The sequence below is a fragment of the Sus scrofa genome, chromosome 17 (assembly GCF_000003025.6).
Source record: "Sus scrofa isolate TJ Tabasco breed Duroc chromosome 17, Sscrofa11.1, whole genome shotgun sequence".
Classification (NCBI taxonomy): domain Eukaryota; kingdom Metazoa; phylum Chordata; class Mammalia; order Artiodactyla; family Suidae; genus Sus; species Sus scrofa.
This window is the reverse complement of record NC_010459.5, coordinates 53,564,718-53,585,374: the sequence shown is the minus strand read 5'-3', so window position 1 is coordinate 53,585,374 and position 20,657 is coordinate 53,564,718. Positions and strand designations below refer to the sequence as shown.

Below are 20,657 nucleotides of genomic sequence, written 5' to 3'. Positions count from 1 at the left end.
AAAAGAAAAAATACTTTATTTTAAATCACATTATCCTCTTCAGCCCCATTTGTTTTCATCACTAAGATTACAAACCAAGCTTAAAAAAAATATCAAATTCAGAGAAAGTCAAACCACTAGCTGGACATCCTGAAATTTGACCATCTATTCCAAAGTTATCTGAATACCTCTGGCAATAATATCTTAAGAAAAAAGACCCAGTGACTTTTCTAAACCACATCAAATTATTTGCAGAAGATGGGACACAAATTATGAATCAATCAATCAATATTTATTTCCTCTGGTCTTCCAAGAGCCTTTCCTGGTTCTGTTTTCTAAGGTTCACTGAAAATACATTCTTTAGAAGGAATCTCATGGTGTCTGAGATCTTTTTTTTTTCATTTCCTTTCCTGTGAAGCCGTATTACTCGTAATGGCAGAGTGCTAGCTGACTATATAAATTTGCCCCTTTCTGTTTATCCTGTAGTTGCCTGTCAAAGCAAATAACCCTGCTTTGCATTAGAGCTTGAAAATTAAATTGTGGGAAAGTAAGTCCCTCTAGTTAAGGTAAACCAGAGTGGTGTGAATTCGTACCCAAAGGAAAGCACAGCCAGAACATCTGCATCTGTGGCAATTAGGCATCCTCAGGGCTGGGAAGGAAATTGTTCAAGGAATATTTATATACCAAATAAAGCCACTCAGTTTTCTTAAATAGAAAAAAAAAATCCTGCTTTCTAAACATCTTACCTTATCAAGATGGTGACTATAAAAGCTAATTCTCACTGATGCTATTAACGTAAGTAAGAAGAAAATCTCATTTCCTTCTTAGCTTCCTCTACCACTGGGTCATAATCTTAAATGGAACTCAAACAGCTAAGAGATTCTCCCTTAAAATATAGAAAGTGCAGAAATAGGTGCAGGTGATTATAGTTCCAGTTCTTAACCTTGAATATTTCCCAGAATACTTCACATTTATCACAGGTTAATAGTAATAAACATTATGAGTGCCCATTATGAACTTTAATATGCTCAGCCCTTGATATACATTGTCTTTTTTAATCCATACAATTCTAAGAAGTAAGCATTTTATGTTCATTTTACAGATAACAAAACTGAGATTCAATTAAGTAATTTCTCAATTACAATTCATAAATTGTTTCCAAATATACATTAAAATACATATATAACTTTTTTTTTTTTTTTTTTTTTGCCATTTCTTGGGCCGCTCCCACGGCATATGGAGGTTCCCAGGCTAGGGTCTAATCAGAGCTGTAGCCACTGGCCTACGCCAGAGCCACAGCAACACGGGATCCAAGCCATGTCTGCAACCTACACCACAGCTCATGGCAATGCCAGATCCTTACCCACTGAGCAAGGCCAGGGATCGAACCCAAACCTCATGGTTCCTAGTCGGATTCATTAACCACTGCGCCACGACAGAACTCCCATACATAACTCTTATAATTAAAAAAACACATTTCAGGAGTTCCTGTTGTGACTTGGCAGTAACGAACCTGACTAGTATCCCTAAGGATGTGGGTTTGATCTCTTGCCTCGCTCAGTGGGTTAAGGATCCAGCACTGCTGCAAGCTGCAGCATAGGTTGCAGATGGCACTTGGATTCTGAGTTGCTGTGGCCGTGGTGTCAGCGGGCAGCTGCAGCTCCAATTCGACCCCTAGCCCGGGACCTCCATATGCTGCAGGCACGGCCCTAAAAAAGAACAACAAACAAAAAATTCCATACAGGCACTATGTAAAATATCTCTCATACAATCTCTTATTATGTACCCCGGTTTAGAAAATTCAAGAAGAAAAAAGAAAACAGTTGTGACAATCACAAAATGCCAAGACTTGCCTTTGTGCTTTCCAAAGTGTGAGAACACTTGGTCTGCACAAGCATAAACAGGCTGCATTACTAAAATCGTATGTAATCAAGGGGCAGAGCTAGGACTTGAACCCAGGTCTCTCTAAGGAGGGTATGGGGGGAGGCAGTGTTAATCAACAGGCTCTGAACACAGCTGTGTCAATTATACCCCCAACATCGCCACAACTCACTAGCTATGTAACCCTAGACACCTTAGTGAGAGTAAATGGTTTCTGTTTGTCATAGTAGTAGATATCGCCCTGTATTTCTGCCATCCTCTGAAGATCAAATGAGACAAAGTTCACGGCAGTAGTACCTGATGCACAGTAGCTCCGACAGTAACCAGCCTCTAAGACGGTCCCAGTGATCCTAGCCTCCTAAGAGCCTCAGCCTTGTGGGCGCCCCTCTTATGCTAAATAAGGCTGATCTATGGACAGGGTTGTGGAAATGACTGTATGATTTTGGCACCTGGGTCATAGAAGACTTTGTAGCTTATGCCTTGGTCTCACGGGCTCTGGGAGAAGCCATCCCTCGTGCTGCAAAGACATTCAAGCAGACCCCTAGAGGGCCCATAACAAGAGGAGCTGAGGCCTCCCACCAACAGCCAGCACCAGGCTGTGGGCCATGTGAGTGGCCCTTCTCAGGAGTGAACCCGCTCGTCTGCCGGATTCAAGCCTTCAGACTGCAGCCCCAGCTGACATCTGGACTGCAGTATCATGAGAGACCACAAGCCAGGTCCACCCAGTTAAATCACTTCTCAGTCTAACCCATAGAAACCATGAGATAATAAATGTTTAGTGTTGTTTTAAGTCTGTTAGTTTGGGAATGCTTTGTTACACATCAATAGCTAACTAATACAGTACTCAAAAAACCTTAAGCTCTTCGCAGAAGCCAAAGTTCATGTTCATTCTCCTTCAGCATGAAATCTCCTTTCATGAAGGAGAGACGTCTTTTGCAGCAAATTCTAAGCCCTCTAGCAGAGGGAAGGAGAGGCAAGTAATGAAAAAAAATTTTTTTTGAGGGATGCGGGCTTTGGGTGGTACTATTCAGGTGACCACATGCCTTATTCACATGTACACAGGATCATATCCATTGAAAAGTTCAAAATTCCATTACTAATACCACCAGCTGGGGCGCCTGCCCTGATATGATCACAAATCAGCAGGCTATTCTGCATTTTCAATATCCATTTGCAGACCCCAAATATGCCATTTTTCCCCATGATTCCCTCCATTCACTGCCTTGTTTCTCTCCTGATTTCTCCCAGCAATACAAACAATGAAAGAGAAGCATGCAAAGCAATATTTCTCGTAAAGAATCTTGTTTTCCTATATGTTGTATCTTTCCCATCGGAGACACGCAGGGAGCAGGAATGGGCTTAATATTTTTGTATTAATAAGACTCCTAGTAGTAACATTCCTCTGCAGCCCTCGCAGTCACATCAAAATAAATCACCATCTTATCAACCCGTCCCTACACTCCAGTCCATTGCCCTGTACAGAAGTCCTCATCTATTGTTCCAGAAAAACTTTCAGCGCTAGAGAGAAGTCCTTAGCTTTTCCCCAGGTTCCGTGATGAATGGATCAGCTTCTCTTCTGCCCTGTCCTAAGTGCTGTGATACGGATATGAAAAAGTGGTCAAAATTCTGGAGCTTAGACACTCTCTGCAGGTTGTGCTGTTGATGGGAATGTCCTTGGGTAGAGCCGTGTTAGAGATGATTTAGTGACACAATGATTTTTGCATCAGGCACAAAGGCAGATCCTAATGCCCATGTCAGATGCAATCTCACTGCAAGATAAAGGGTCATGAGAGCAACACTAGGGGGCATGAGAATGATGGGGGCCGAACAGGAAGTGCCAATTAGGGAAACAGGTACATACTTTAGTATAGAACATATGTCAATTCGAGCATTAAACAAAACAAATATATGTTGAGCACCTACTCTGCGCCAAGCTCTGTGCGAGGCTGCTTTTGCATGTGTTATGATCCCTCCAGTCCTCAGAGCAAACCTACCTATTAGCACACGTTTCATTTACAGGATTGTATAAACCAGAGATGAGCAACCTACAGCCCAGGGAACAACTAGCCTGCTGCCTGTTTTATAAATAGGTTGCATTCCAATACAGCCACACCTGTTTGTCTACACACTTTCTTTGGCTGTTTTCACATGACATCAGCACAGTTAAGTAGTTGAGACAGAGACAGTGTAGCCCATGCAATGGACTGGATACCAATATGAATGTATCTGAAGATCACTGCAAACAGCTGCCTTCTCACTGAGCCCTCATATGGGATTAGGCCCCACCCTCAGGACCTCACTGATAAGATGTTTGCAGGTCAGACAGAAGGTCCTCACCAGCACCTGACCACACAGGCACCCTGATCTCAGGCTTGCAGCCTCCAGAATTCTGAGAAAAGTGATTTCTGGTGTTTAAGCCACCCAGTCGGGGGTACTTTGTTACAGCAGCCCTGGCGGACTAATGCAGCCCACAAAACCAAAAACAACTTGCCCATCAAAAAAAGGTTTACAAACCTATGGAAACCTTACAAGCCAGCCAGAAACCCTTTGAGAATCTCTGCCCACTTTCTATTCACTGTTGCGAAACCTACAGTTCTCTTAAAGTCAGACAGTTGGACTTGAAAGCCCAAACACATGCTGATGGGTTTTCCTTTGCTTCTGTTTTTAGTCCATGTCATTTCCAAAAATTCAGTGAGCACAACAGGAATCTGAAACATGACATGTTCAAGGAGTTCCCATTGTGGTTTAGCAAGTTAAGAACCCAACGCAGTGTCCATGAAGATGCAGATTCAACCCTGGCCTTACTCAGTGGGTTAAGGATCTAGCATCAACCACAAGCTGCAATCACCTCAACATATTCTTTGTCCCTCTGACCCTCCCCCTTTCCTTGCCTGGAAGAGGGATGTGACGCTAGAGGTGGTGCAGCCATCTTGTGATTGTAAGGCACAAGTGCTCTTGTCTGACCAGGAGACATTAAGGAACAATATAAGATGTTACGGAGTTCCTGCTGTGGCTCAGAGAAATGAACCCAACTAGGATCCATGAGGATGTGGGTTTGATCACTGGCCTCACTCAGTGGGTTAAGGATCCAGCATTGCCACGAGCTGTGGCATAGGGTGAAGATGTGACTCAGATCTGGCGTTGGCTGTGGCTGTGGCATAGGCGGGCAGCTACAACTCCAATTTGAACCCTAGCCTGGGAACTTCCATATGCTGCAGGTGCGGCTGTAAAAAGAAAAAAAAATGAAACGTGACATGTTATGAACTGACCTCCTGGTTCCCAGGCCCCTCCCTCCTGCTCTCCCATCTCCATCAATTGCCCCACCTTTCCGGTTCTCAGACAGTTCTTGGTGTCTCCTGGGCTCCCCTTTCTCTCTCAACCTCCCCCGACCCATCCAATCCATCAGCAACCAAGTCTCCCTTCAAAGTCTGCTCAGAATCCAACCTCGTCCCACACAGCTACAGCTAATACCACCCCGACCCCATCTGGGCCCCCTGCTCCCCAACCCTGGACTCTCTCAGTCTGTTCTTAATGCAGAGACAGTGTTTTCCGTTAAAGCCATAAGTCAGATGGTGCCGCTCCTCCGCTCAAAAACTTCCACAGCCTCTTTTCATGCTCAGAGCACAAATCCCTGCCCCATCGGCCCGGCAGACCTCTTGGTGTCCCTCAAACATACGAGGCACCTTCCTTCTGCCAAGAATGCTTGGGGGTCCACTCAGCTCCTACCATCACTGCCTACAAGTCTGTCACCTTCCCAGTGAGTTCTTCCAAGGGGACCCTCTTTACAGCCATAGGCTCCCCAGTGAGCTGACAACCCTGACCTGCAGCGGGCGTGTGAGCAAGTCAATCCAAGCTCTCAAACTCCCACCAGAAAATCAAAGAGCAGCCATTTCACAGGGTTGCTCTGGGGAATCAACAAGGCAATGTGCACTGAATTAGGAATCTCTAAACCAGAATTTAGCAAAGGGACAGTGAGTAAACAGCTGAATGTTCTGGGCCAGAGTCTCTGTTACAATTACTCTTTTCAATCATTGTCCATACAACACATACAAAAATGAGTGGAGCTGTGTGCCAATTAAATTTTATTTACAAAAACAAGCGGTGGACCAAATTGGGCCCTTGACTGTAGCATGCGGATTCCTGTTCCAAACCACAGCTTACTATTATTATGGGTGATAATGAAGAAGATACATTAAGATGTATGCCCAGGGATACCAAACATATTATTTTTTAAAATGTTGTTTGTTTTCTCCTGATAGAATGAAGGTGGTGGGCAGGGGGCAGGGATCTTTATCTTTGTTTTTGTGTCTTGTATACTGCTCCATGTGTAGCACCAAGAATAGCATGTGGCACATAGTAGTGCTTCAATAAATATTCTGGAAGGAATGAATAAATTCTTTATTTTGTCATTAATTTCATGGATTTTTCAAGTATGTTTTTTGACTATATGTGATTTTGCCTTACTCATTTCGGGGCAGTTATTCTTAACAATTTGGCAATACTGTGACAAGATATTTTGCTTGTCACAGTTGGGAAGAGATGGTGCAACTGTCATCTAGTGAGTAGAGGCCAAGGATGTTGCTAAACACCCTACAGTGCACAAGATAGGCTCCTGCAATATAAAACCATCCTGCCCCACATAACAAGAATATTGAGGTTGAGAGACCCTTCTGTAGAGCTTAACAGCTTACAAAATCAAACTCCACTACACAATCAAAGTACCAATATTTAAAGACACATACTCTGTATCTGTTAGAAGCTTAAACAATTAAGGCATTATTTTCCCCTTCTTATAAACAGAAGCTTGTGTTAGAGAGTCCAGGGGTGCTAAACTTTTTTTTTTTTTCTTTTTAGAGCTATACCTATGGCATATGGAAGTTCCCAGGCTAGGGGTCAAATTGGAGCTGTAGCCACCTGCCTATGCCACAGCAACAGCAACACCAGATCTGAGCCATGTCTGTGACCTACACCATAGCTCAAAACAATGCCAGATCCTTAACAGTGAGCAAGGCTAGGGATCAAACCTGCATCCTCATGGATCCTAGTTGGGTTCATTTCTTCTGAGCCACAATGGGAACTCCCAAAACATCTTATAATGTTCCTTAATGTCTCCTGTTCAGACAAGAGCACTTGTTAACTTATAATCACAAGATGGCTGCACCACCTCCAGCATCACATCCCTGTTCCAGTTAAGAAAAGGGGAGGGTCAGAGGGACAAAGAATATGTTCAAGGTGAAGGCTGCTGTTGCTGTCTCTCAACCCTGTGCAGCCTTCCTTCCAGTATTCCTGGAAGTTGTATCTGGTGATTTCCATTTAGATTTTATTGATCAAAACTGTGTCTCTACCTTCACAGAAGGCTGAGAGGTATGACTATTTTTTAGAACTAGGAGTGTTGATGCAGCCAACAAATTGTTCTTTCACTCAGGAGAAAGGAAAAATGGACAGTAGGTGGGCATCTAACATTCTCTACCACATCCTTTGGTTTAGAATTTTCACAGCCAAGAATTTCTCACAGCACATAGAGACATGAATACAAGAATGTTCATCACAACCAGGTTAATACAGAAAAAAGAAAACTGGCAACCACGTAAATATATGTACCTGATGCTGCTAATGTCACCCAGATGCCTTGAATGCATGAGTATCCACCCCCCCCCACCAGGCAGCAGTGAGGGGTGGCCCTGAATGGCTCAAATGTGAGTGCCCTCTGGAGGGTGGCCTGTATTTCTCTCCATTGGTAAATCATGTGCTTACAAATGCCTGTCACTGCTTCTAGGAAAACAGGGCTAAGACAACATACATCAATAGAAGACTGACCATTTAGATTAAGATCTAAGCATATAATAATGAATGCCAGTTAGAATTAAGCAAAGCCATATACAACAATATTGACTAGATGTCTGACATTTTTCCTTGAATGCCAGAAATAGTAAGTTGAAGAACATTCTGTGTAATCTGCTGATTTGTGTAAAATAAGAGCACATTTTAATATGCTTTATATTTAGAAAATTTCTAGAGAAATACAAAAGAAACTGTTTGCATTTGTTTTCTCTGGTTACCTTTTCATCTTCTACTCTTATGTATTATTTGAATTAAGAAGAAGATGTTTTTCTTTTCCAGCGTGAAAAATTTTCCTTAAAACACCTCTATTATCCAACATGATCAGAGGTTGAGATTTTGGGGTAGTACAGTATTTGCTACCAATGGACTTCAAACTTTAAAAGCATTAAATAGAAGGCTTAGGTTCCAGTCCAGCTCTGTTTTTTACTAGTTAACCTAGGTAGGTCCTTCATCTCTTAGATGATAATCTATAAGGTAAGTATATTTGGAAGTTCCACTGTGGCGCAACAAGCTAAGGATCCAGCATTGCCACAGCTGTGGCACAGGTCACAGCTGCAGTGCAGGTTCAATCCCTGGCCCAGGAACTGCCACGTGTTGTGGGTGCGGCCAGAAATAAATAAATAAAGTATGCTAACCCACAGTGCCATATGAGGAATAAATGAAATAATCCATGTGTAGGCATTTAGTGAACTATGAATCTTTACATGGTAGTTATGTTGTTATCAGCAATGATACTGATAACACATCAAGACCTTAAATGTCCACAGATACAAATTAAATATTAAGTGGTGTGCCCCAGCCATGGCTCTGGGATGCGAATAAGAAAAATCGACTCTGGCTGATTTATATAGAAAAGGTTACTGGGAAGCTCACAGAAACATTCAGGAAGGCTAGATAACAAGGCTTAGAGAAATGACAATACAAAAAGTGGCTTTTCGTCTAGAATTACAGAAAAAGCACATTATAGCTTTTATTATAGTCTGGTGAGGACAGGTTGTGGCCACAGATGATGGCGCCTACAGCCTGTTCTGCCAGCACCACTAATCCTGCTGACTTTGAGCCCTGGAAGGAGGCCATTCCCATGAACTGGCACTGCTGTACCACAAGTATGAACACAGCTTCATCATCACTGAAAAGATTTCCCTCCGCCACAATTTCATGACCATCTCTGTCTACTGAGGCAGAGTTCAGAAGGAGTTTTCCCACAGAGAAATACAGGACATCCTAGCGGCAAGAGAGTCTAGGAAAGTGAGCATTTGGTATCTTCAGTTTTGAATTAAAGCATCAGATTCTAACCAAAATTTATATGGTGAAAAAAAAATTCCCTTTAACATTAGAAGGGAATTCAGATATCAGAAATAAATATGCATGCAAACAACAAGATAAATGTTAATTATTTTGTAGCAATATAGAAATCCTTGTAGGTAGCCAAAATCCACGTCATTTTTATTTACATATTTACAAATACATTCATGTAAATTGGGTTGCCAGGAAACTTGACTCTGAGACAGAGATTAGCATGCAAGGATTTTATTAGGAAGTGCTCTTAGGATCAACATTCTTGAGGGAAGAGGAGGGAAGGAGGACTGGACAGAGGAAGAAATTGAGTTGCAACGCGGGCTCAACATAGGACATGTGGCACTGCGGTAACAAGAAAGCTGCCACAACCCCAGCCATCACAACCTCAGGCAAAGGCAGGACACTGGAGGTAGAAAACACAGAAGGGACAGAGGCCTTCTCCTCAAGTGGCTCTTTCCCAAATCCCAGGGGGGTTTTGTCCAGAAGCTCCTAGAAAAAAAATCTTAAATTTCATTAGCCAGAACTGGATCACATGACTATTAGCTAAAAGGAATACTGGCAAAGTGAGTTTCTGGCAAAGAAGAGAGAGTCAGCTTGTGGTATATATATATATACATTCAGCCATTATATATATATATATATATATATTCAGCCATTAAAAAAGAACAAAATAATGCCATTTGCAGAAACATGGATACAAGCAGAGATTCTCAAACCAAGTGAAGTAAGTCAGACAAAGAAAGAAAAATACCATAAGAGATCACTTATATGTAGAATCTAAAGTAAGGCACAACAAACCTATCTACAAAACAGAAACAGACTCACAAATATAGAGAACAAACTTGCAGTTGCCAAAGGGGAGGGGAGGGAATGGGATTGGGGGGTTAGTAGATGCGAACTATTATATTTAGAACAAGTACGCAATGAGGTCCTACTGCACAGCACAGGGAACTGTATCCAGTCTCTTGGAATAGACCATAATGGAAGATAATATGAGAAAAAAACGTATATATGTATGGATGACTGGGTCGCTGTAGTGAAATGGACTCAACACTATAAATCAGCTATATCCTAATACAAAATTAATTTAATTAATTTTAAAAAAAGAAGAAGAGAGAGGCAGCCATCTTTGGGTTAGACGCACTGTCGAGATGACAAAACACCCACAGAGCCCACCCCAATACTACTTACAGCCTTGTGGAGCTCAGTGCTAAGCACTGAGCTAAGACTTTTTACATTAAGCATCTGGTCTGAGACTCACAATGACCCTAATAGGTGAGTTCATTGTGTCCACGTCACAGATGAGGAAGCTGAAGTTCAGAGCAGTTCCAGCTGAGCTGCAACTCAAACTCAAGCCTGCTGATCCCAGAGTCTGTGTTCATAGTTGCTTCCCTGTATTGCTTCCCAACATGCGACCACACATGTAGTTATAGCAAATAAGAGGACAAGGGACAAACCCAAAGGATGTGAGGGAAGAGGAAAACGTCATGGAAGTCTGGGACCTGGGCTGGACCACATGCAGCAAAGAAGAGCAAGCAGAAAGCACTGCTTCCTCTCTCAACCTGCTTATGGATGCAAAGGGGAACACCAAACTGAAATTCAATGTTTGAGCCAAACTATCCGGTGCCTGGCTACTCAGTGTGTGGTCCACAAGTCAGCAGCGTGAGTCTGGGAGCTTGTGAGAAATGCAAACCCAGTCCAGACCTGCTGAGTCAGAATCTGCATTCAGCAGGGTCTCCGGGTGAGCTGCATGCACTTAAAAGTTTGAGAAGCACTATTCTTGAGGCTTCCTTGAGCTCAATCTGGGGAGGACACAGAACAAGCTTCGAATGCAGACTTTGAAACTAATTCTCTCTGCAAAATGGACCGGGCATAATAAATAGTAGTAAGCCAGGCACCATGTTTATATGGTGATCTCAGTCACCATGGGCCATCAACAGAGCTATGGGTTAACCACTATTAGTATGGACAGAGGAGGAAATTCGTCTAATTGAGCAGCTTGAACTCATTTTACACAACAAACAACATGGAAAAAACTAAGATATAGAACCTTCACCGTTTGATTCTGGAAGTTTCATTCTTCTGCACCACACAACATCCCCTGATGACAGATGGTTTGAGGAAGGCATGAGATCATCTTTGTGAAAGACTTCATACAGTGCCTGGTATTTAACATACATGAATAATGAAGAGAAATAATCTGACTCACTTTAATGAGATTGGAGCCGGTGAACTCTCCATCACCTAAAAGTGGCTATCTGTTGAAAACTTCGAATGCCAGCTTCTACCAACACCCAGAATACATCTCCACAAGTTTCCTCTCCCATCCGTCCATGTTTTATCAAATGAAAATAAATTTTCCTACTAGCCTAAAACAAAATGTAATTAGAAAGGTGAATCTGTAGCCCTGAGTCAAATATGGACCTCCAAAGCTCACATAAATGATTTTGGGTTTTCCACTGTTTTGAATTATCCATGCCACTGCTCTCCTTATTGGCACTGATAACAGAGTGTTAACTACATTACATGCAATTAAATTCAAAATATTTGTGCAGCAATTATATGGATTCATCAAACCTAATGGTGCAGTCACAGTTTCGTGTGTACTCATCAGTACTGCTCAGGGAAAAAAAAAAAATTGGCATATAGAAACATATTCCCATAAGCTGATAATTATAAAACAAACATTGTGTCTGATGTCCTTCCATTAGCTGGTATCTACCAATAGTAAACAAATTAGAAGTTTCTCACAATATTGATCCTATTGCTATCAGTGTTCTTACACATTCTTCATCAGGGATCAGATACATCAAGAAGTTATTTGTACAGCCACCAATGGGTAACCCATACTTGTGTTCACTCTTTTGTGTATGAGATTATTTATTTTCTTTCTTTTTTAAAGTCTTCTCACCCTCTTGTCTTTGGTTAGCCAGCCCTCTACTCTTGGCCCATCTCCAAGGTGACCAGGATCCAAGGTGGACATTTTCTGCACACACCGACAACTTCCGACTTCAAGCATCCATGACTCTTTGTCTCCTGGGGAGCTTGCTCTGAGGCCAGGAGGACTTCTCATCCAGAGAAGAATGGGAGTTGGAGGAATCATACTCCAGCTTTCCCACCTCTTTGTGGGTCAGTTCTTTTTTTTTTAAGTTTTATTGAAGCTTAGTTAATTTACAAAATTGTGATGATTGCTACTATACAACAAAGTATATCCATTCTCTCTCAGATTCTTTTCCTACATAGATTATCACAGGATACCAGGTAGAGTTCTCTGTGCTATACAGCAGTCCCCATTGGCCATTCCATATATCTCAGTGTGCATATGCCAATCCCAAACCCCCAGTTCATCCCTCCCACCCACTCCCACTGTCCCCATTGGTAACCATAAGTTTTTCAACGTCTGTGAGTCTGTTTCTATTCTGCAAATAAGTTCATTTGTATCCTTTTCTTTTAGATTCCACATATAGGTGATATCATATAATGTTTGTCTTTCGCTGTCTAACTAACTTCACTTAGTACAATAGTTTCTAGGTCCATCCATGTTGCTGCAAACGGCATTATTTCACTCTTTTTTATGGCTGAGCAATATTCCATTGTATGTGTGCATCACATCTCCTTTATCTACTCCTCTGTCAATGGACATTTAGGTTGCTTCCATGCTTGGCTATCGTAAATAGTGCTGCAGGGAACATCGGGGTGCATGTATATTTGTGAATTATGGTTTTCTCTGGATAGATGTACAGGTGTGGGACTGCTGGGTCACATGGTAGTTCTATTTTTAGTTTTTGTGAGGAACCTCCATACTGTTTTCCACAGTGGCTGCACCAATGTACCTTCTGGTGGGTCAGTTCTGAAGCTTGTCCTACACAGTTGCTCAGCGGGTCCTCAGCAGGATGGAGCCCCAGATGCCCCCATGAAAAGCCACTGGCTGATGCACCTTTTACTGACTTTCCCCGCTTCGTTGTCTCATTTTCCCCATAACTTTCCTTGTGCTTCCTTAAATCATCTTCCAAATACACTCCCTGAACCCAATCTCTTGGAAACGGGTCCGCTTTGGGAAGAAACCCAGTCAATACACCCTCTCCTGTTTAAGGACTTGGCGCTCCTAAGAAACACGGTGGAGGTCAGAGACAAAGTCCCACAGCGGAAGCTATGGTCTCACTTTCCTGGAGCCCTCTGTCGTGAGGGTATACAACCTAGGCTCCGACAAGCAAGTGAGCCTTCAGGAGCTTATGACACAAAGAAGCAGCGCTTGTGCATCATCTGTTCTAGCAAAGGGGTATCAGCAGTGGCCGCGCTACATCTGGTTTCCAGAAAGGGCAGTCGCAGTGATTCCGGCTGGTGAGAGTCTCTCTGGTGCAGAGCGCAGCGTCTGGGCCCAGCAGTATCCTCAGGATACCAGTGCCTCCCACAGATGTACTTTGGCCCTTTTCCTGGCTTCTCTGGTCCTCTGGCCTCTGCACATCCTCTAATAAATTCCTTTTCTGTTTCAATAAGCCAGAGTTCATTTCCTGTGGCTTGAAACTGAAGAGACCCGCTGATACGATTATGTGTTCCTTATGTATAAAAATAACAAGGATATTCATTATGACATTGTCTGTCAGAGGCAAATATGGGAGACCACCTAAGTATCCATCAAGAGGAGACTGACCAGTTAGGACGTATCAAGTCAATGGCTAAAAACTAACAAGGCAGCTCTGAATGCATGTATGTGGCATTATCCCAAGGTGAAGCAAAAAAATCAGAACCATGTACGTGGTCTGCTACCCTTTCTGCTTTCAACATAAAAACATATAAATAGATATATGTATATATGTATATGTGTGTACGTTTAGTCTATTATATAATAGAGAGAGAGGGAGATATAGATGGATACTAGATAGATAGATAAATAGACAGACAGGCTGTCGATACACCTGCACAAGTACTGAAAGCCTCTAGAGGGATCTGGTAACAGGATCTACATCTTGGAGGAGAACAACGATCCTGAAAATCAAGGATGGGCCCAAGTCTTGCATTTCCCTGTATATCTGTTAAATCTTTTGAGTTCATGCCTATAAATATTTTTCATTTATGTAAAGTAAATAAAGTGTAAACTCAAATGTATAAATGAACTCAACAACATCAAGAAGAAAAAGGCAGATTCCCAACTCTGACACACCTGGTCTAAGGTGAGACCAAAGATCCCACATCTGTAGCATGTAGCTCCGGAGGGTGTGATTCCAGGTGGTTCTAAAACCCTGGCCTACACTGTCAGGGATCTGGAGTGGCTTGTGCATATGCTATTCTGTATTGTCTGCATTGAGCCCAAATTACTATTGTGTTTTTTTAAGTCACTATTTCTTTAAAAAAAAAAAAAAGAGTTCATGCCAGGAAGACGTGCATGCACTGGAGCCCCAAGATTTCACCAGGTGTGAAAGGGCGGCATCAATATATTGACAAACCAGCAGAGTTTCCTAGGCCCATACCCAGCTGCCCAAGGGCAAGCGTTCTGATTTTTTTACTACCTTCCCCATCCTTCCTGCTTTTTATGTCCACCTCAGCACCTGCACACACACTGGCACACACATGCACACCTGTACACTACTCTTAGCTCTCATAAACTTTCAAATTCTTGGAGGGTTCTCCACCAGAATATATTTTGAACATGAGGACAAAGGTCACTCTTTGAAAGCTGAACGGTCGCTCTTCTCATTGCATATTAGTGTGGTTGCTTTTCTCAGCTAAAAGGCTTCCTGGCCCATCCCAACTTTTGTCTCTTACTTACTTTTTTACTTTCTATCTCTGGGCATCACGCCAGACATGTAAAGAGGTGACCCACTTTATCAATCTATTATAATCTTTTAAAACCTCTGCCATTTCAAACCAATTTATTTTTATACGGCATCTTCCATAAAAATTATCTCAAAATACTTTGTTTGAGAAGAAGTAAAATTATGATGAAACGGTTTAAGCATTTTAAAAATTCTTGGTTGTGAGGATCAAGAGTTAAGCACATTTCAATAATTTCCTGTAAATTCACAGCCCTTAATGTAAGAGTTTTATCATTCTTAGCAATTCCTGTTTTAGAGAACAGTGGCTGGCAAAAACTTAAACTCAGGTATAGGTTATTCGGAGTGAGAAATGTGTAAGAGCTGAAATCTGAACTCGGGGAAACACCGTTGTACTCGATTCAGACCTGCGGCCATTTGCTTAAGCCCACATCCCCCACCGCCACCCCAGCTCCCAGGCCCCCACTGCCCTCGCTGCCCTCGTTAACTCCCCTCGCCTTCTCTCAGTGGCATTTGGGTCAAGCCCTTTTTTGCGGCTCTTCCCTGCTCTGGCATCGCTGACTCCAAACTCAACAAGTTCTCCTAACATTCTGGCCATTCCTATTCCCTCATTTTTTCTGGAATCTCCCACCTGTCCCTTGGTTTTCCCCCCAAACTGTTTTAAGGAACGTGGAGGGGGATCTAAATTTACACCAAAGCTGTTTCTGATCCCCTGATCTCTCCTTTTCTCACTTGCATCTTTAGTTCTGCTCAAAACCTACTCCGCCATCTGTGATCTATGGGTTTTAAGAGGGGTTTACCCCCAGGCCCAGGTTACAGAGGTGGACACAAGACCCTGGCTGACCCAGTCCAAGCTTTCCACTCCCCTGGCCTGACTGGTCCACAGAGGAGTCACATGTGGCAGTAGTTTATTTTGTATGGGATCCCAGGAATCACCAGCAGGGGCGTGGGGAAGATGAGACAGGCTTGTGATCAGTGTAGTTACCGTGTTGAGTACCTGAAGATCGGTTCTTCTCCGCCACTCTGGCATCCAGTGTAAAACAGACCCCAGAAAGGAGAGAAAGGTTTTGGCAAGGAGATGCAGGTCCTGGATGTTGGAGTTGGGGCCAATGTCTAATTAAGTGCTGAGGGCATAGGGGAGGGACCCTGAGAACACCTGTGACATCTTTTAAGACTTTGTGGCCACTGGCCACACTACCTCACCTGTCCCAAACACAACCCCTCTTTCACATTCATGGGTGAATTCTTACTAATGAGTCTTGGGAGAAAGTAGTGACACCTGCAACTATGAAGACTAAATCCCATTATGCACATTCCAAGTCCCTCCTGCAGCTAGGGGACAGGCACGTGACCTTCTCCAGCCAATCGAATGCACCCAAGCCAGATGCAAATAGTGACCTTTTGGCTCTCTGTGGCAGGAACCTATTCTAGCAAGGTTGTCTGGGTCACAGTCTATGTGCAACAAATGTTAGTTGTGAGGGTGACTAAAAAGGAATATTTCCAATTATTTTCTTATTCAAGTATCAGACCCCTCCCTTTAACAAAAATATATGCCTTCAACAATGTTATTTGATATTCAAAAGAAATTAAATATTATTATGGAAAATAAACCAAAAACAATGGAATAAAGCACTGCATGCAGAGCCCAGTCCCCCAACAGCGTACAGATATGCCTACCTTCAGACATGCTCCCCAATGAAAAAACGAAAGGATCTGAAAGATGGTTCATTACACTGACTACAGTATCTCATTGAGCCTCCCCAGGTCCTAGATTCCGCTGGCTGTTGGGGACAATGAGATAAAAGACAAATTCCCTGCCTTTCAAAAGAACACAGTCTAGGTGGGGAGATGCGCTGGCAGACTAATAACCACCACAAGATTCCCAGAAAGCAGTGACAATGCCCCCCCCCGGGGGGGGGCACCGAATTGCTGGTTCCTCAGGCTGCAGCTTGAAGTTCACAGGAGGATTTTGCCAGAAGGAGAGAGGGCAGAAATGTATTCCAAGAAAAGAGACAGCATGAGAAAAGACCAGGAGATGATGTAAGAGGGTGTGAGAACTGTGGCTCTGCCCAGAGGGGAATGGAATGAGAAAGTGTGCAGGCACCTCCAGGAGGCCCAACCATGGCAGATGCATCTCACCATGGCTTCCTTTCTCCAGAAATTAAAGGAAGAAAGAAAGGAAGGAGTTTCAGAGAAAAAGATCAAGGCTGGTGCTTACAGTCAGTCCTCTTTAGAACACACATTCTCCGATACAAAAGACCACCCCGGATCAACACGTGCGGGCACATTTCCGTGACTCACCATGTGAACAAAAAGGCAACTAATTAGATCCCATTCGTTAGGAAGCAGAGTAAAGTTGTGTGTATGTGTGTTTAAAGAAAGGGCCTTCCTAATAATTTATCTCTAAGGAAAACGAACCTATAAATATTCTTCAAACGAGTCCCTGTAACTATTCTATAGTTACTTTGCAAAGGGAAACCAGCACAATTAGAAACACCGAGGTAGAAACATCATGGTCCAGATGACTTCAACTTTCTATGAAAAGAAATACCGGAGTTCCCGTCGTGGCGCAGTGGTTAACGAATCCGACTAGGAACCATGAGGTTGCAGGTTCAGTCCCTGACCTTGCTCAGTGGGTTAATGATCCGGCGTTGCCATGAGCTGTGGTGTAGGTTGCAGATGCGGCTCGGATGCCGCGTTGCTGTGGCTCTGGTGTAGGCCGTCGGCTACAGCTCCGATTCGACCCCTAGCCTGGGAACCTCCATATGCCGCGGGAGCGGCCCAAAGAAATAGCAAAAAGACAAAAAAAAAAAAAAAAGAAATACCTAAATGCCACCTGGAATCACACTTTATTCTAGTACCTATTTAAGTATTTGTTATTATTAAAGAGATTAGGTGACAACCATCATACTACAGATGTGTCCTCCTTGTATCATATCTGGAACATTGCTGGTTTCGTTCCTTCAAAATATATATGCAATTGTCTTCTTAAGTTTGACCTTTGTTCAGCTTCATCAGAAATTTCATTTTGGTCTTCACGGTAGTCATCGATATAAGAAATGCCAACTATTCATTTCTCTTTTCAATTCAAATTGAATCAACAAGCCTTATTGAATCCTGGTGACTAGTACAGCACTTAGTACAGAAAAACTAAATTTGCTTCCTGTCTTTTTGTATTTACTACTACTTTTTTAGCTACGAAATCTACTTGGAAGTCAAAAAAGGGAATTCAATTTCTTATGACTTAAAGTGGGTAACTCATAAATGGATGCTTTATTCTGAAAAGCCCAGTATTGTTCAGCCAACAGATCATACATATGATTTTGTTATTGAACACATTCTGTTTGAAATCTACTTAAGGATCAAAATTTTAGATGGGGTCCTAAGTTTAAAATCAAATTCACCCCAGATTATTCAAGCCAAAACATAAATAAATAGAAGCTGGAGGACCTACCTCCAACTAATTCCAAAATCAAGCTTCTTCTTCCATGTGTGTGAGGCAATTTGTCTGGATGAAAGTCCAACTTAAACTCCTGTGTAATTTTGGGTTTGTTTGCAAGTGGGAAACCCAGATGTTAAGGGACTAAGAGATTCCTTCGGGGGATGTGAAATGAATGATCCAGATGTCGAACACACAATCCATCTTATTTCTCCTCTAGGGACACAATGCTAGAAACCACCAGAAACGTGGATTCTCTTGGCTTGTTACAATGGGAAGAGGTAGAATGATGAAACATGGGGATTGGGTGGTCTAGAAACCCCAAGAAATAACTAATGACCTTAAGATGAGGATCTTTTGAATCATCTCAGGTTGACTTTCATTTTCCTGCAAGGCAGCTTTAGACTCCTTTCTAAATTTGTGCTGGTCAGCCAAAGACAAGGTGCAAACACAGTCAAGGGACAATATGCACAGACAGCACAAAAAGTGCAAATGGCCAGTGGTCCAAATTATCCTTAAAAGTGTGTCATTTCTCTACCTACATACTATCTACACCTGTATACCATCTCACAGCAAGCCCAGGACAGACCATTTTTCCTACAGAACTGAAACAGACGGTTGCTTTCCTGGTCCACTCCAGAACTCACTCACAACTAAAGTCCATGTTACAGGACCAGTATACCTCTTTAAAGGCTAGAACTGCAGCAGACAGGATGAGCTGCCCACTCTCTGAGAGAAACGCAGGAACAGAGACCAAACGAAGGAAAAGCAGCTTCTCATCTCCCATCTCGTGCTGCTGGGAGCATTAAGCACTAAGCAGACCAGTGAGCATCTTTATTTAGATTGCTTTCCTCTTGTGCTCCTTTGCTTTGTATAATTTTAATTGATAGATGTTAAAAGCATATAGGAAGGTCTCCACTAGGCCTTCTCTAAGACAGCTGTGTGATTTAATGGCACACCAAATGTGCCAGCAGCACAGGGTACATTCAAGGCCACAGTCAGCGGGTACACCCTGACAAGGCAAGGCCAGTTGTTCATTTCCAGCACATTCTCTCAGGATTGGTTGATGCCTCCAGTATTAGCAGTTTTAATATCACCACCATATACAATTCCCTAAATCCAAGGGTGCAAAAAATCAGACCACTGGCAGATTTCGCAGGACAAGGTGAGATAGGTTCCAGCCTCACCGGTGTACAATCTGTTGAAACCTAAAGAAGTCAGGACACTAAGAAGAAAAAGATTTTTCTCTGCCCTCTCTGACTATGAAGGTCATGGTCAGGTGGACTCGTTTTTTTTCCCAGCTCTCCCCACCCCCAAACAAGCCAACCTCGAAGGAGTCCTGCTGCTTGTCACACGGGGCCCCGGCAGGCCTTGTGATGTAGCCAGATGAAGAGCCCTACGGTGGGAGCCTCCGACTGTGGGGAGATGCTTGTCACATGCCTCTAATAGCCCCCACGTCAGGGAACTCACCGAGCAAGTGTCGGTGTTGAAGGCGGCAGATAACCCTCTCCTCCCGACGAGAGCACGAGCCTTCCTTTGGCAGCTGCACAAAGGCAGCTCGGGAGGAAAAAGCAAGATAGAAAGGAACTCAAAGGTGAAAGAAAAAGGCTGGAGTGAAATGAGGGAACAGAAAAAAGGTAGACTGTAGAAAAAATTTGCCAGACACCTCCCAACTGGCCACATCACATTTGGCAGGAAAACAATGGGGCCGTCAGCTTAATGGCTTCAGCCGTGAGGAGCACACGTCCCCCACTCATTCTCCATGTTCCGAGGGGCAGATAGGTTCCTCCTTTCTCTGTGGTCATGCAGAGAGTATGCCGTTTCCGAATGTCACCTACCTCGGTTAGAGCAGGAAGGCACCAGGGGTGGTCTCCAGCCCGAATCTGAGCGGGGAGGAGGGGTCTCCATTATCATATTCAATGGGTTTCTGGTGGAACAGCCATCTTTTTCACTTGTTCTTGCTAATGAGAAATTATTAGCTGGCTTCCAGAGGGAGGGCGCACACACGTGACGCCTCTGCATCTGCCGTGCTGTCTGCATCCCGGGGCTTGTATTTATTTAGAAGTTAGGAACCCGCACTGGAAGGAATAAATACATTGAAACCACTCTAGTTAGTTTTTCTCCCCAATCACCAAAATCACCCTGGGTGCTCTCCTCCCTGCTAACGGGATGGGCCTGTGGGCAGCCTGCACTACGGACTTTTTGACCCTCCCTTTCCATGTCAGGGTCCTAGGAAGCCATCCCGGGTGTTCGTGATCATACCATGCCATGGAGCCACATCCTGCCAGCGTTAAACTCCTGCCCCGTCTACAAGATGTGCTGGGCCGGCAGAGAGAGAGAGAGACAGAGGCTGAAGGAAGAAAACTGTGCAGGCTGATGAGCCTGAAAGGGTGTGAGAATGCTTCCCTCAGTCACTCATCACGACATCCTGCCCACAGAGGAGCATC

The 20,657-nt window shown here is 43.3% G+C and overlaps 1 long non-coding RNA gene across 3 annotated transcripts in view; it reads right to left on the bottom strand.

The window, feature by feature from the left end:
• Positions 1-20,657, bottom strand: part of LOC110257448 — a 100,365-nt gene that overhangs the window by 41,390 nt on the left and 38,318 nt on the right. Inside the window, exons 2-3 of one of the 3 annotated variants that reach the window (XR_002340040.1) lie at positions 20,049-20,288; positions 9,222-9,502 (exon numbers count right to left, since the gene is read on the bottom strand). This is a non-coding gene — a long non-coding RNA (uncharacterized LOC110257448). Of the gene's footprint in view, positions 1-9,221; positions 9,503-20,048; positions 20,289-20,657 lie in introns of those variants that run through there. The other 2 variants (XR_002340039.1, XR_002340041.1) reach the window with 2 other exon arrangements.